At 42.0% G+C, this 17,577-nt stretch overlaps 1 long non-coding RNA gene across 1 annotated transcript; it reads right to left on the reverse strand.

Annotated features, from left to right (window-relative positions):
• On the reverse strand, positions 1-7,234 carry LOC137369672 (uncharacterized). Its single transcript, XR_010974996.1, has 3 exons — positions 7,065-7,234; positions 5,986-6,186; positions 1-171 (listed from the first exon to the last, which is right to left on the reverse strand). It is a non-coding gene; the product is annotated as an uncharacterized lncRNA (long non-coding RNA).
• Positions 7,235-17,577: the final 10,343 nt, after the last annotated feature.

Raw genomic sequence — 17,577 nt, forward strand, 5'->3', positions numbered from 1 at the left:
ACTTTTATAATATTTACTATACCCCATGTGCACCTTAACAACGGGATTCAAATTAATGTTTTTATTTGTTAATAGTTTCAGCAGAGTTTGACAGTGGCAGGTGCAGCTTCGACTTTCAACAGACTGGACCTGTTTTATTATATTTTGCCGTTCTTTTTATGGCCGAAGATTCTACACAAAAAAGTTTAAAGAGACGTGGTTAGAGAGATTAAATTCGTTAGTTAACACAAGTAGCTTCAGTCTCGGTACATAACAAATCGCCATGAATATTTAAATAAAGTTCATGATTAAATCGGCTGACCCTTAGCCGATGTTAACTCAGACCCGACTCTGTGTGGTGGGGTTAACACTGCGGTGTGTAGAGGGGATCATGTTTATTTAACTCGCCAGGCGGAGGTGATAACACCCGGGCGCGATATTACTCTCCACTGACTCCAGCGTTGTGCCCGTTACCAGCGGGGGTGGGCGAGGTAAAATTCTACTTTAAATGTCTGGAATGCCGGTGCCTGACTGTTAATTGTACTGACTTTTCAAAGATCTCAATCACGCGTTAGTCCATAGCCTTGTGATTTTTTTTACAATTTATAAATCATTTCGAAATTCACAAATGTCCGATATGGACCAGGTTGGAACCTAGGCTCTGTCGGCTTGTTCAGCATCTCCCCGAACCTCATTCCTGCGGTTCGGTAAGTGACTTAAAGGGTTGCTTAGTTCAAAGTAAAGTCTGAAGTTCCTTCCCCACAAAACTCAGGAACTAACGAGCAAACTCCCGGTCACATTAACGACATATTTTCAACACCTGGAGCTTCGGGAGGGGTTTTAAACTGAAGTAACCCCAAGATCCAGAACAGGAACGCGAGTGTTTCCCACCTCTCTCAGAATAAGCGAACGGCGCTTGTCTGGGTTGGAAGTTGAAATATTTTTAATTCACTTTATAACACATTCGTTTGTGTTAAAAATGCAAATGATTCAAACTCTAAAAAAGAACCGAGCAGGCTGGAAGTTGTTTGTAGAGTGAGGAAGGATTACCGCTCGTTATTCTACCATCCTCTCTTCCTATTGTGGTCTATTTAATAACCTTTCCCTCCTCTCTAAATACAATCATTTTATTAATCGGGATTTAAGCAGAAATGATCGGATTTATTAACGGGGACAAATGGACGAAGTGAAACGCGGCAAAAAGTGAAATAATTACTTTAATCTATAAAACCAGTCATCACAAGGAAAACTCCCCGCAAAATAAACATTATATCGATGAGTTTTTACCGAGTTACTGATAGGAATTAATTTATTAATAAACTTTACTGAATGCCGAATTATCCCGCTGCTAAAAGCGGCCGTTGAGGTTCTCATTACAACAAGCGTCACGGAAAATGTGGTTATTTATTTATTGCGCTATGAGCAATGAGCTGAGAACTGCTGTTAAAACCACACAGGAGCGTGTTCAGGGGCCGAGGTTAACATTGTTACAGTGAGGGGTGTGCGAACTTGCGAACATTTGAATTAGGAACAGGGGGAGGCCACTCGGCCCCTCCAGCCTGCTCCGCCATTTAATAAGATCATGGCTGATCTGACTGGAGTACCTCCAGTAAACTCTCACCCCCTTGCTTATTAAGAATCTATCTACCTCTGCCTTAAAAATATTCAAAGACTCTGCTTCTACTGCCTTTTGAGGATGAGCGTTTCAAAGACTCAGGACCCTCTGAGAGAAAAGCAATTCTCCTCATCTCTGTCTTAAATGAACCCCTTATTTTTAAATAGTGACCCCTAGTTCTAGATTCTCCCACAAGAGGAAACATCCTTTCCACATCCACCCTGTCAAGACTCCTCAGAGTCTTATATGTTTCAATGAAGTCACTGCTTACACCTTCTAAACTCCAGCAGATACAATCCTAGTCTGTCCAATCAGAAGATAACCTATCCATTCCAGATATTAGTCTAGTAAACCTTCTCTGAACTGCTTCCAATGCATTTCCATCCTTTCTTAAATAAGGAGACCAATACTGTACACAGTACTCCAGATATGGTCTCACCAATGTCCTGTATAACCTCCCTACTATTGTATTCAATGTCCCTCGCAATAAACAATAACATTCGATCAGATTTATTAATTACTTGCTGTACCTCCATGCTACTTTTGAGATTTGTACACTAGGACACCCAGATTCCTCTGCATCTCAGAGCTCTGCAATCTCTCACCATTTAGATAATATGCTTCTTTTTTATTCTTCCTACCAAAATGGACAATTTCACTTTTTCCCACATTATACTCCATTTGCCAGGTCTTTGCCCACTCACTTAACCTATCTATATCCCTTTGTAGCCGCCTTATGTACTCTTCACAACATACTTTCCTTACCTATCTTTGTGTCATCAGCAAATATGGCAACCTTACCTTCGGTTGCTTCATCGAAGTTGTTTATATAAATTGTAAAAAGTGGAGGTACCAGCACTTATCCCTGTGGCACACCACTCGTTACATCTTGCCAACCAGAAAATGGCCCATTTATGCAGCTGTTACCTGTTAGCCAATCGTGAGCCATGAAAATATGTTACTCCCTATACTATGAGCTTTTATTTTCCACCATGACCTTTGATGTGGTACCTTATCAAATGCCTTCTGGAAGTCTAAGTACAGTACATCCACCAGTTCCTCTTATCCACAGCACATGTTACTTCTTCAAAGAACTCCAATAAATTGGTTAAACATGATTTCCCTTTTACAAAACCATGTTGCCTCTGCCTGATACCTTTGATTTTTTCTAAGTGCCCTGTTATAAAGTCTTTAATATAGCTTCTAACATTTTCCCTATGACAGATGTTAAGCTGAAAGGCCTGTCATTACATTCACTATTTTTCAATCTAATGGAACTTTACCCGAATCCAGGGAACTTTGAAAAATTAAAACCAATGCATCTACTATCTCAGTAGACACTTCTTTTAGGACCCTCAGATGAAGTCCATCAAGACCTGGAGACTTGTCAGCCTGCAGCTCCAACAATTAGCTAGTTACCACTTGCCTGGTGATTGTAATTTTCTTGAGTTCCTCCCTCCCTTCCATTCCCTGATTTACAGCTATTTCTGGGATGTTACTTGTATCCTCTATAAGGAAGTCCAATGCAAAACACATTTTCAATTTATCTGCCATCTCTTTATTTTCCCTTATTATTTCCCCACACTCACTTTGTATCGGACCAACTTTGTTAACTCTTTTCTTTTTTAACTAGCTATAGAAACTCTTACTATCTACTTTGATATTTCTAGCTAACATTCTCTCCTACTCTAATTTTTCCCTCCTTATCAATCTTTTAGTCATTCTTTGCTGTTTTTTATATTCTGTCCAATCTTCTGACCTGCCACCCATCTTTGCGCAATTATATGCTTTTTCTTTAAGTTTGTTACTATCTTTATTTTTTTTTCTTAGCTGTGGATGGTGGGTCCTCCCCTTGGAATTGTTCTTTCTCATTGGAATGTATCTATTCAGTGTTTTCTGAACTATCCCCTTAAATGTCTGCCATTGCATTTCTATTGACCTATCCCTTAACCTAATCTGTCAGTTCACTTTAGCTAGCTCATAATAGCCCTTATATAAGTGTAAAATATTAGTCTTGAACCCACTGTTCTCTCTTTCAAACTGAACATAAAGTTCAATCATCTTATGATCGATGTTGCCTCGGGGGTGCCTTCACTATGAGGTCATTAATTAATCTTATCTCGTTGCACAATATCAGGTCTAGTCTAGCCTACTCTCTGGTTGACTCTGGAATGTGCTATACCAAGAAACTATCCTGAAACCATTCTATGAACTCATCATCTAGGCTACCTTTGCCCATCTGATTCTCCCAATCTATATGCAGATTAAAATTCCCCAAGATTATCACCACACCTTTCTGACAAGTACCCTTCATACTCTGTCGCATTGTGTACCCACTGTTAGGGGGCCTATACACCAGTCGCATGAGTGACTTCGTATCTTTATTATTTCTCATCTCTACCCAAACTGCTTCTACATCCTGATTTCCTGAATTTAGGTCATCCCTCTCTGCTGCACTAATACTATCATTAATCAACAGAGCCAGCTCTCCACATTTTCCTAGCTTCCTGTCCTTAAAAGTAATCTATGCTTCAATATTCAGGTCCCAATCTATATCATCCTGCAGCCACGTCTCTGTAATGGCTATCAGATCATACTTATTTATTTCTATTTGCACTATCAGTTCATCTGTTGTGTTTCAAAGGCTATGTGCATTCAGATACTGAGCCTTTAGTTTTGTCCTTTTATTATTTTTATAACGTCTAGCCTTGACTGCTGATTTACTCTTAGATTCCTACTCGCTATCCCTTCTTGTCACGGTCTGTTTATCATTTCCCATATTAATATCTTTTTCTCTTACCTTGTCTCTACTCTTTGATTTACCACATCTTCCCAAATTTGATCCCTTGCTCCCACTATTTAGTTTAACACCCTCTCTATTTCCCTAGTTATGCGGCCCCAGCTAGAACACCAGCACCTGCACAGTTCAGGTGTAGACCATCACAACAGTACAGCCCCCACTTTCCCCAGTACTGGTGCCAGTGCCCCATGAACCAGAACCCACTTCTACCACACCAGTCTTTGACCCATGCATTTGTTGCTCTAATCTTATTTGCCCTATATCAGTTTGCATGTGGCTCAGGTAATAATCCAGAGATTATTACCTTTGAGGTTCTGCTTCTTAATTTGGTGCCTAACTCTGCATACTGACTATGGAGAACCTCCTTCCTTGTCCTGCCTATGTCGTTGGTACCTACATGGACCATAACAACTGGATCCTCCCCCTCCCACTGTAAGTTCTTCTCCAGCCCTGAGCAGATATCCCGAACCCTGGTATTGGGCAGGCAACACAGCCTTCTGGTCTCTCGCTCTTTGCTGCAGAGAACAGTGTCCATCCCCCTCTCTATACTGTCCCCTACTACCACTACCTTCATTTTTGCTCCACCACTTGAATGGCTTCCTGTACCATGGTCAGTTAGCTCATCCACCCTGCAGCCCCTACTCTCATCCAAACAAGATGAAAGAACCTCAAACTTGTTGGACAATCGCAAAGGCTGAGGCTCCTGCATTCCTGTCTTCTGGGTCCTGTTACCTGCCTCAGCTGCAGCCACACTCTCCTTTCCTTGACTACTGACCAAATCAGAAAACCCTATCCTAAAGGGTGTGACTGCCTCCTGATACAAAGTGTCCAGGTAACTTTGCCCCTCCCTGATGCATCGCCCTGTCTGTCGCTCGGCCTCCAGCTCAATGACTCTGATCCAAATCTCTTCGAGCTGCAAACACTTACTGCAGACGTGTTTGCCCTGAAGCACACTGTCATCCTGGAGCTCCCACATGCTGCAGCTGTGACACAACATTTGTCCTGCCATCTTTAATGTGTTTTAATTAGTTACTTAATTATTTTATTCTATCATTTTGTTTCCTTTTATATATTATTAACCTTACTACCAGTTCATATACTATTTTAAACCTTAGAAATAGAATAGACCTTAACCACTTACCAGATACTCACCAAACAGATAGCTTCTTCTCCCGTAGTAGAGTAAAAACCAAATCCTATAGGATGAAAAAGTAAAAAAAAAGCAAAGAGGCACCTCCTTCCCTAACTTCCTCAGTTCACCGAACTCCATTCAAGTCACACTCAGTCCCGTTTTTAACAATCTAATTAGTAACCTTTTTAAACTATCAATTTTAATTAATACCTCTAGTCCTGCTCTGTGTTTACACTCTTATTACAACATTTGCTGTTACGCTACCCAGCTGAATATTTTTAATTTCCCAGGTCCTAATTTGAACACACTCACTAATAATACACTCCCTGCTGGTCTCTCTCTCTCACTGTGTGATAAATTATAAAATCCACCCTAGTTTTTTGTTTATATACTAATGAATTGATCAAGTCTTATTTCATATTTGATTTATATTAAATTAAAAATTACTGGTATACTCACCCAGCCGGCTTTTAGTTTCCCTGCTCTCTCTCTGTTGATTGTGACATCACTCATATCACATTTTGATTTTTTTCTCTTGCTTTTCTCCTGCCGCTCTCTCTCTCTCCAGCCTCTGACCCTTTGGCGCATTTTTTAAATCTCCACTTTGCTCCCGTGCTCGCTCTCTCGCTCTCTCTCTCTCTCCTGTGTGAGGTATGGTCCCTTTATGAATAGTACAAAAGCAAGGAAGTTATGATAAACCTTTATCAAATACTAGTTCAGCCACACTTTCAGAAGTGTTAAGACCTTGGAGAGGGTGCAGAAAAGATTTACCAGGGATGAAAGATTGAAGAAGCTGGGATTGCTCTCCTTAGAGCACAGGAGGTTAAGGAGAGCTTTAATTGAGGAGTTCAAAATCATGAGGGCTTTTGATCGCGTAAATAAGGAGAAACTGTTTCCGGTGGCGGGAAGGTCAGTAACCAAAGGACACATTTTAAATAATTGGCAAAAGAAACAGAGGGAGTTGAGGAGAATTGCTTTACATGGCAAGTTGTTGTGATCTGAAATGCGCTGCCTGAAAGGGCAGTGGAAACAGATTCAATAGTAATTTACAAAAGGAAATGGGATAAATACTTGAAAAGGAAAAAGAAAGGTAGGGCTATGGGGACCATCTGTCTTTATATTGAGGGCTATTTTAAGCAAAAATGTGGAAAACTTTTATTCTATGAAATATTCTACAGAATGACAAATGGTTATTTTATGCTTTCATTCTGTTCAGAGCATGGCTTATGACTTCCTGTGCTCAACAGTTATCAGATTAACAAACCTCCTGCAGTTGACAAAACAGGAAATTATATTTACCAGTAATTTAATCAGAAACTTAAATCTTTAGCTTTTAGCCCACTGGGGCTGTCAATGAGTAAACCTGCTACCTCCAGAATTTTCATCTTTCTCACCATAAGTAGTTCAGTCCACCTTTACTGCCTCCTTCACTTCATTCACTTAAACACACTCTTAAAAACTGTTAAAATACAGGTAGTAATGATGAAAATTTTAAACATAAAATATTAATAAAGCAATATTGGGAAATAGAACCTTACCTCGGCTGCTATCGGATATTTTTCTGAAGCCCTGCATGATCTTGGCTTGTATCCTCCAGTATCTGGAATTGAGTGTGATCTGAATGAGGTGTTTAAAATGTTAAAAAGGATTGGATTGGATAGGATAGATAGGTAGAAATTAGTTCCTCTGGTGGAGAATTCAAGAACACAGGGGCATAGTCTTGAAATTAGAAAAAAGACAGGGCTAGTTCAGAGAAAGACCAGGAAACAGTTTTTCACACAATGGGTAGTGGAAATCTGAAATCCTCCTTCTCAAAAGTATGTGGATGTTGGGGGTCAACTGAAGCTTTCAAAACAGTGGTTGATAGATTATTGTTGGGTAAAGATATCAAGGAATATGGAGCAGAGGCTGGAAATTGAAGTTAAGGTGCAGATCAGCCATGTTCTATTTGAATTGTGGAACAGACTTAAGGGGCAAAATTGTCTACTGCTGTTGCAATGTTCTTTCACTCCCTGCAGTTAATGGGAACGTGTAGGATGAGCAGCCCTGGGAAACAATTGGAAAATTAAAGTATTTCACAGATGTAGGATAATTACCGAGTAAAATTTGGTGCAATTTAAGTAAGTTATATACTTCACATTTTTTTCCAGAAACGTAAGTTGAGTTCTCAATAAAGTAAAATGGGGCAAGTTAAAGTGCATTTTTAATCTAAGGTACCCACTTTCTGAATCAGCAAGTTTTCTCTCCCTAAGAACTCATATGCATTTGGTAATAGATGAAAGTGGTGTGGGGTGGGATCTATGCTACAGCCCTTGGGAGCTCCTGGAGGAGTTTCAGGTGTCCATGCTTTAAGCTGTTCTTACATTGCCTCAGACCCAAGTTGCTCCCAGTGGCTCCCAAAGCTCAGGTCTGGTGCAAATTACAGCAAAGTAAACTGACCCATTCCCTGAGGCCTAGTGTGGGTAGACCAGTTGCATGAACCTGGTAAATTCCCTCGTCTCCCGAATTATTCCACTATTTTTCTATAAAAGGGCAACCAATGCCAGTTTGCAGCAATTCAACAAAAGTAACGTAACGGCACCCTGAGAGTGAAGGTGGAAGCTGGGGGTGAGTGTGAACCACCTTGACTGACTCATTCAAGTCCCAAATCCTTGCATGCAGTCCATTAGCAATTCTCTCTAATTTATGTGCAGACCCTTTTTTATGACTAATCTCTATCTTCTCATTGTTTCTCCTTGATGTAGGTTCTTGAGTTTTTTCTTATCTTATATCTATAACTGGCCCAAGAAATAGAAATTTAAGCAGAGGAGGAGACCATTTCAGCGCCTCGGCACCAACTCCATATCAAATGATCCAATTTAACTAATCCCATTTCCTGATCTTCTCTTTCACCTGGGGATTGAACCTCAGCCCTCTCAAAGGAAGTTCATTCTTTTGTGAATTATTCTTTGAACAAGTTCTCCTCCAGCCATTCAATCTCTTTCCCCACCAAACTCTTCAGTCCTTTAACTCTGGCCTCTTATGCATTCCACCCCATTGGTCCCACCATTGGTCTTCAGCTAATCTTAGACTAGACCCTAAGTTATGGAATTCCCTCTCCAAACATCTCCACTCTCCACTTCTTAAAACCAACCACTTAAATCAACCTCTTTGTTGCCCCCTACAAATATCTCCTACATTGGCTCAGTGTCCATTTATTCATTGCACCTTTGTGCAATGGGAAATTTTGCTGCATTGAAGAGTTTTATAAATGGAGGTCCTTGTTAAATATTTGACACTATTTTAATTTTATATCCCTATTCTCTTAAACTTTTCTGGGTGGTTAAAACAAATTTTTGCCCACTGTTTAAAAATAATTGTTCATATCTTTATCTGGAACCTTACTGCCTCCATTACTAAAATCCAGATTCCTACAGCCCAGGTCCCAGACTTAGGATGCCCCAGCAGGAAGACCTGTATGTTCAGTTTCACCAGAATTCCAATTAAAATGACCCAACCTCTGTAGAGTTCACAGTATCAGAAGTACATTTATAAAACTGGCACGATTTGCTTAGATTAGTGGAGACAAGTGTTGTCTTCAGGCTCTCTAATCCCCTGGAGATTTGTAGATGCCACATTCTATAATAATGTGTTTAGCCATGTAAATCCCCACATTCGTCGATGCTTGTCTTGTGAAATCCCAATTGAATAAGTATCAGTATAAAAGCAACTCAACTTGAGGTTAGGTCTCCACTTAAAACCAGGTGTCTAAGATCCACTTTAGCTGTGCCAGTTTTGGACAAGTTAATGTCCAGGGAAAAGCAGAGAAAAAAGTGCTGGGTCTCTATCTGAGTGACATTCCCTTGTAACAAATGATAATCTAATAAGGCTCTGGTCAGATCATACCTTGAGCACTGCACACAGTTCTGGTCATTGATGCACAAGGGAGACATTAAAGCATTGGAGGCATTGTAGAAAAGACTTGCAGGTTGATAGGTAAATTGGCCATTATAAATTGTCACTAGTATAGGTAGGTGGTAGGGAAATATAGGTACAGGTGGGGATGTTTGGTAGGAATATGGGATTAGTGTAGGATTAGTATAAATGGGTGGTTGATGTTCGGCACAGACTCGGTGGGCCGAAGGGCCTGTTTCAGTGCTGTATCTCTAATCAAAAGAGTGACAAGAAAGGTCTGAGGAATGAAAAAAGACAGGAGAATCTTTGATTTTTCAGCACGGAAAGGGACTGGTCTTATACAGCAATGCAAGATAATTATATTAAAAAGTTGCATTTATGTAGCACTTTTTGCAAAATCCCAAAGTGCTTTACAGCCAATGGAGTACTTTTAAATGCACAGTTTAAATATAGGAAACATAGCAGCTAATTTGCGCACAGCAAGCTCCAATCAGCAGCAAAGAAATAAATGACCAGATAAGGTATATTTTTAGATGTGATTGAGGGATAAGTAATACATTTTCTGATTTTTTACCCATAGTTATTTAACTATATTGCATTTTGAATGTGTTAAAAATATTATTGTTAAGAGTACTTAGTGGATGGTGAAGAACTGACAGAATCACTCAAAGGATGTTTATTACTGATTCAGATCTGCCGATAATACTTTGCTGGGTTCACTGGTGTCAGTTCCTCCAGTAACTGGTCTGAGCATTTTACTTTAATGGGTGTTATTATCAGCTGAGGAGGGGTCAAATGGCTCCCCTCTTGTTCCTCTCCTTGTGAGAGTGGTTTACTATTTATGTGCAATGATCATAAAAAGAACCAATCAGATAGGTTTTCTCAAGTTTAGCAAAAAAAAAGTTAGCTTTATTGTACTTAAACTGATCTATGTGAAGTAATAAACTATGCTCCAACTTTCACACACACACACACACACACACACACACACACACTCGGAGTTTAGACACGCACAAAAATAGGTTACAGAGTGGGAAATGATAGATTGGTTGAATTAAAGTCCAGAAAATGACAGGGGTATACGGTCTGTGGAGGTTGGTGACTCGGCTGGCTTCATGCTGAATTTGGTGGTCCTGAGGCTTCCAGTTTGAAGATGTAGACAGTCATTTCAGTGGTTCCCCTGGAGACAGTAATGCAGATGATTTCCTTCAGGGGTTTCTATCTACAGTAGTGATATGCCTCGGTGATTACAGCCAGCAGGCAGGGTTCAAAACTTGCAAGGTGCATTGGAGAGAGAAAGGGAGGATGAACCCCATTTGTCAGTCTCTAGTTGCTTGTCTGGTTGCTGCAGAAAAAAGACCAGCTTAAGCACACAAATGGTGGACATGTCACATGACCATCACCCAGTGATTCATCATGGTGGTTACCAGTGTGTATTCCCTCTTGCAACTTGGTCAGTCCATGTCTTGGAATTCCCTTCTCTCATTCTCACATTCCCCATCCCCGAGAGGGGAATAGATTCCCTTTTCCCTCCCTGGGACAGGAATAAATCTCCACCTGCTCCCCCTCCCCCAAGACAGGAATAGATTCCCTCCCAAGACAGGAATACATTCCCCCTCCTCCCACTGAGCAATATATCCCCTCCCCCGAGACAGGAATAAATCCCCCTCTCCTCTCCAAAGCAGAAATAAATCCACCATCCTCTCCCCAGGACAGGAGTAGATCCCCCTTTCCCTCCACAGGACATGAATAGATCCCCCTCCCCTTGATAATAGACTTCCTTAATAATAGATGCCAGTATTTTCCTGCTGACTGATGTCAAGCTAACTGGCCTGTAGTTCCGTTTTCTCTCTCCCTCCTTTCTGGAAAAGCAGAGTTATGTTTGCTAATTTCCATTCTGCTGGGACTATTCTAGAATCTAGGGAATTTTGAAAAATCCTACCCAACATCCCTGGCTCCTATTTTAGCTGATAATGGTTTTCAGCACCATCACCGAGACTGCCTATTTCCACCTCTGTAACATTGCCTGACTCTGCCCATGCTTCAGTTCATCTGCTGCTGAAACCCTCATCCATGCCTTTGTTACCTCTAGATTTGACTATTCTAATGCACACAATCTAACCTCCATAAAGTTGAGGTCATCCACAACTTTCCTGCGCATGTCCTAACTTTCACCAAGTCCCATTCATCTAACACCTCTGCACTCATTGACCTACATTGGCACCTGGTTAAGTAATGCCTCAATTTTAAAATTATCACCTTTGTTTTCAAATCCCTCAGTGGCCTCACCCCTCCCTATCTCTGTAATCTCAACCAGACCTGCAACCCTCCAAGATCTCTGCACTACTCCAAATCTGGCATCTTGTGCATTCCCGAGATCCATCATAGAATCATAGAAATTTTAAGGCACAGAAAAGGCCACTTGGCCCATCATGTCTGTGCTAGCCAAAGAACGATCCACATATTCTAATCCCACCTTCCAGCATTTGGTCCATAGCCCTGCAGATTATGGCACTTGAGGTGCATATCTATGCCTCAACTACCCTTTCAGGCAGTGAGTTCCAGACCCCCACCACCCTCTGGGTGAAAAAGATTTTCCTCATTTCCCCTCTAATTTTTCTACCAATCAGTTTAAATCTATGCCCCCTCATCACTGACCTTTCTGCTAAGGTGAATAGACCCTTCACCTCCACTCTATCCAGGCCCCTCAAAATGTTGTACATCTCAATCAAATCTCCCCTCAGCCTTCTCTCTTCCCAGGAGAACAACCCCAGCCTATCCAATCTTCCCTCATAGCTTCATTTTTCCAGTCCTGGCAACATCCTCGTAAATCTCCTCTGTACCCTCTCTAGTGCAATTACATCCTTTCTGTTATGAGGTGACCAGAAATGCACACAATACTCAAGTTGTGGCCTAACCAATGAGTTATACAGTTCCAACATAACCTCCCTGGTCTTATATTCTATACCTCGACTAATAAAGGAAAGGATTCCATATGCTTCCTTAACCACCTTATCAACCTGTCCTGCTACCTTCAGGGATCTGTGGACATTCACTCCAATGTCCCTCAATTCCTCTACACTTCTCAGTATTTTCCCATTAATCATGTATTCCTTCCTTTGCCTTGCTTGACTTCCCCAAACGCATCACCGCACACTTGTCCAGGTTAAATTCCATTTGCCACTTTGCTGCCCATCTGACCAGTCCATCAATATCTTCCTGCAGCCTACAGCTATCCTCCTCGCTATCTACCACATGGCCAATCTTTGTGTCGTCTGCAAACTTCTTGATCATGCCTCCCATATTTATGTCCAAATCATTGATATACACCACAGAAAGCAGAGGACCCAGTACTGAGCCCTGCAGAACACCACTGGAAACAGCCCTCCAGTCACTAAAACAGCCAAGAACAATTACCCTTTGTTTCCTGCCACTGAGCCAATTTTGTATCCTTGCTGCATTTCCCTGGATCCCATGAGATTTTAATTTTTAAACCAGTCTGCAATGTGGGACCTTGTCAAAAGCCTTGCTAAAATCCATGTAGACCTTATCAATGGCACTACCCTCATCTATCTTCCTTGTTACTTCTTCAAAAAATTCGATCAAGTTGGTCAAACAAGATCTTCCCTTAACAAATCCATGCTGACTATCCTTGATTAACCGGTGCCTTTCTAAGTGACAGTTTATCCTGTCTCTCAGAATAGAATTCAATAATTTACCCACTACTGAGGTTAGACTGGCTGGCCTGTAATTATTCAGTCTATCCTTCACCCACTTATTAAATAAAGGTACAACATTAGCAGTTCTCCAATCCTCCGGCACCACACCTGTATCCAGCGAGGACTGGAAAATGATAGTCAGACCTTCTGCTATTTCCTATCTTGCTTCTGTTAACAGCCTAAGGTACATTTTATCTGGTGATTTATCAACTTTCAAGGATGTTAGTCCCGTTAATACTTACTCTCTCCCTATGTTTATCACATCCAATACTTCACACTCCTCCTCCTTAACTACAATATCTGCATTGCCCCCCTCTTTTGTGAAGACAGACGCAAAGTATGCAATAAGAACCTTACCAACACCTTCCGCCCATACACATAGGTTACCTTTTTGGTCTTTTATGGGCCCTTCTCTCTCCTTAATTATCCTCTTACTCTTAATGTATTGATAAAACATCTTTGGGTTCACCTTGATTTTGCTTGCCAATATTCTTTCATGCCATCTCTTTGCTTTCCTAATTTCCTTTTTGATTTCACCCCTCCACTTTCTATACTGCTCTCAGCTTTCTATAGTATTGAGTTCTTGGTGTCGGACATGTTGTGGGGCAACTCAATCACAACACGAGGAGACTCAGGTACAAGTTATTCGATCATTTATTCAAGCGTATGCAGGGAGAGATACCATCTCGGGTATTACGAGGTAATATTCTGACTTTACATTCAAGACCACCAACTTATATACCATTCTTATCATGCAATGTGTTCAAACAACAGATGATTGATGTGATTGATTATAAAACAATGGTGATTAATTACACATTCCAATGAACACACATCCTCAGCCTTACCAATATGCATACCAGATGGCTCCCTCCCAAGACTATTATCTCTTTGTTTCCCATCACACCAACCTTCCACGGAAACAGTGGCCCCCTCAAGGCCCCGGCTCCAATCCTCATGCCCTAATCCTGCCCTTTACACTAGCAGCATGTTTGTTTCTTTTCTCAACCTGACTGTTAAATTCCGCTGAGATGCTTTTCTAAAACTCAACTTGTTTCTACTTAACCCCTTCAGTCCCCCCTTTTGGCCCTTGGCCCAGCCCAAGATGATCAGCAGACCTGAACAGTGATGTGTTCAACTCTCATTGCTCTCCGCCACTCTTTGATACTGGCCAGGTATCCAGCTTAGGGCCGCAAAGGCAATTGACCACACTGTCTCTATGGGTCAGTCCTGTAGTAAGGGCTCACAACCTACTTTCCTAATCCCCGAGGTCCCATGTTCCCGTGCTACTGGCTTTTCCTTGTGTGTCCTCCTGACCCTGTGGACTAAGCACATCAAATATACAACTATCACTACTTGGGCAATAACCAAGATGTGGGAGATGATCCTGAACCAGGGGGGTATCTGTAAGTTCAAACCCCAATGCCACACATTTTCCAACCATGTGGTATCATCGATCTGTTCGACCTCCTCTTCCAGCGCTTTAGTTTTTTGTTGTAATGCAAAGTGCACCCTGTGTACCTGCTGTGAGGAGTGTGGGCAGTGGTGGGATAGGATATGAAAGCTGTCTCAAGTACTGTGTTAGGTTTTCCTTTATACTCTCGGTAACCTGCAGGTTGACAGCTTCCCTCTTATATATCTCCACAAGTTCTACGTTTCCCACCCTCGGTGATACCTGTGGGTGTAGACCCACCATGTGATTAGTTATCGGACAGGATCGGTTGTGTTCGTATTGATATTCTCGTTGTGTCGTAGTCAGACAATATCTCCCTTTTCCCACAAATGCAACATGGGTCGGTTCCATTACTGCCAGTATAGCTTCCATTATACAATTGACTGTTGCATTAAATCCACATTTTGCCTTTTCAGTTATATATATATTGGATTTGGAGACACTACAGCACAGGCTCCTATACAACATCTATCTACAGTAATACCTATCATTTCGACCTCTATTTCTACAGCGTATGGCAGTATTCTATGATGTCTTACGTAATAAATCTTCCCTTATTACCCCAATGTTCTCTACTTCATATAGGGTTTTACTGTGTATTGATTGATTCTGGTATAACCGTGATTGCCAAGACCACACCTATCAATAGGCTGTTATTGACAATGCATTTTTCATCAGTTTTATACACATGTGTTAAACCTCTGAGCTGGCAACCAGTCAGGTCCTGGTTCTGGAGACGAGACAAGTTGGATAAATGGGTGCTTGATATCCATAGGAGAACTTCACCCTCATGGAGCTGTCTCAAGCTCTCCCAAGTCTGCTCAAGTATCCAAGATACATAAGTGCTGCAGACATCATTCCTAACTGCATCCTCTGAGATGTTACGCCGCTCGCCAATTAGTGCGTTAATGGCCCGTGCATGACTCTCAAGTACTACAAACAAATCCTGAACTGTCCGTGTCAGGGTTTGACCCACACCGAGCTGCCCGCTCTGGACCAACTGTCCCAGTCTGGGGATTACTTTACAGTCATCGAGTCATAGAGTTATACAGCACAGAAACAGGCCCTTCAGCCCATCGTGTCTGTGCTGGTCATCAAGCATCTATTCTAATCCCATTTTCCAGCACTTGGCCTATAGCCTTGTGGGCTATGGCGTTTCAAGTGCTCATTTAAATACTTCTTAAACATTGTGAGGGTTCCTGACTGTACCACCTCTTCAGGCAGCGTGTTCCAGATTCCAACCACCTTCTGGGTGAAAAACTTTTTCCTCCTGCCCCTTCCCTTAAATCTATGCCCCCTGATTATTGACCCCTCCGTTAAGGGAAAAAGTTTCTTCCTATCTATCCTATCAATGCCCCTCATAATTTTGCATACCTCAATCAGATCCCCCCCTCCGTCAGCCTTCTCTGCTCTAAGGAAAACAGCCCAAGTCTATCCCGTCTCTCTTCATAACTGAAATGCTCCAGCCCAGGCAACATCCTGGTGAATCTCCTCTGCACCCTCTCCAGTGCAATCACATCCTTCCTATAGTATGGTACCCAGAACTGTACACAGTACTCCAGCTGTGGCCTAACTAGTGTTTTATACAGTTCCATCATAACCTCCCTGCTCTTATATTCTATGCCTCGGCTAATAAAGGCAAGTCTCCCACATGCCTTCCTAACCACCTTATCTACCTGTGCTGCTGCCTTCAGTGATCTATGGACAAGTACACCGAGGTCCCTCTGACCCTCTGTACTTCCTAGGGTCCTACCATCCATTGTATATTCCCTTGCCTTGTTTGTCCTCCCAAAATGCATCACCTCACACTTCTCAGGATTAAATTCCATTTCCCACTGCTCTGCCCATCTTACCAGCCCACCTATATCGTCCTGTAATCGAACGCTTTCCTCCTCACTATTTACGACACCACCAATTTTCATGTCATCTGTGAACTTACTGATCGTACCTCCTATATTCATGTCTAAATCATTAATGTACACTGCAAACAGCAAGGGTCCCAGCACCGATCCCTGCGGTACAGCACTGGTCACAGGCTTCCACTTGCTAAAACAACCCTTGACCACTTTCTGCCTCCTGCCACTGAGCCAATTTTGGATCCAATTTGCCAAATTGCCCTAGATCCCATGCACTCTTACCTTCTTGACCAATCTTAACTTTAAGTTGGGTGTTTAGTGTGCAGACCTATTGGTCAACCGAAGCCAAGTCAATCGAATTTACGACTGAAGTTCCCATGCTAAATAACGTGGCAGCATCATTCAATAGATTACGTTTTCATCTGTACCTCCCCTGAGCAGGGAGTGCACCCCTTGGTCGACCCCCACATCCCCACTACCCCCCAGCATTGAACCAAGATACCTGTGTTATTACTTGTTTTAAGGCCTCATACAATGTTCGGGTTTCTGTCGGACACCATTGAGGTAATTTAATGTCAGAAATGTTTCGGACAACCGGTACCAGCTCATTGTATACATTTTCATACAAAGTCTTTCTAGTTTTTGTCAACACTAGCACATTCTCTGGCCCAGGGTTTAGGGTTGGACAAAGGTTGGGGGGCGGGGGGGGGGGGGGGGGGGGCGTCCGTTAATTGTATCCTTGGCGTCGGTGTTGTCTTCATTGATCCCTATGGTCTTGAGGTCTGTTGAGCTATTGTGGTATGATCCATTTGTTGCTTGGCACGTTGAACCTTCCCAGATTCCCAGTCCCAGGAGCATTAGTATTGTGAATAGCAATCTGTAAGATATAATGGGCCTTCCAGTCATCACTGGTCAGCTGGGATTAAATTCTGCAAAACAATATCAGTCAGTTACATGTTTCAACTGCGTCCAGTGTTTCCAGTGTCCTTTCCCTCTAATGTCCACACAGGCACTGGTCATTATTACCTCATAGTGTCCTATCCACCTAGGTGCAAACCCCAGTTTCTCAGGCATTACCTTTCCCACTACTTTATCTCCTACACTAGGCACCTTCACCTGTTTCTCTTTC

The sequence above is a fragment of the Heterodontus francisci genome, chromosome 5 (assembly GCF_036365525.1).
Source record: "Heterodontus francisci isolate sHetFra1 chromosome 5, sHetFra1.hap1, whole genome shotgun sequence".
Taxonomy (NCBI): Eukaryota; Metazoa; Chordata; class Chondrichthyes; order Heterodontiformes; family Heterodontidae; genus Heterodontus; species Heterodontus francisci.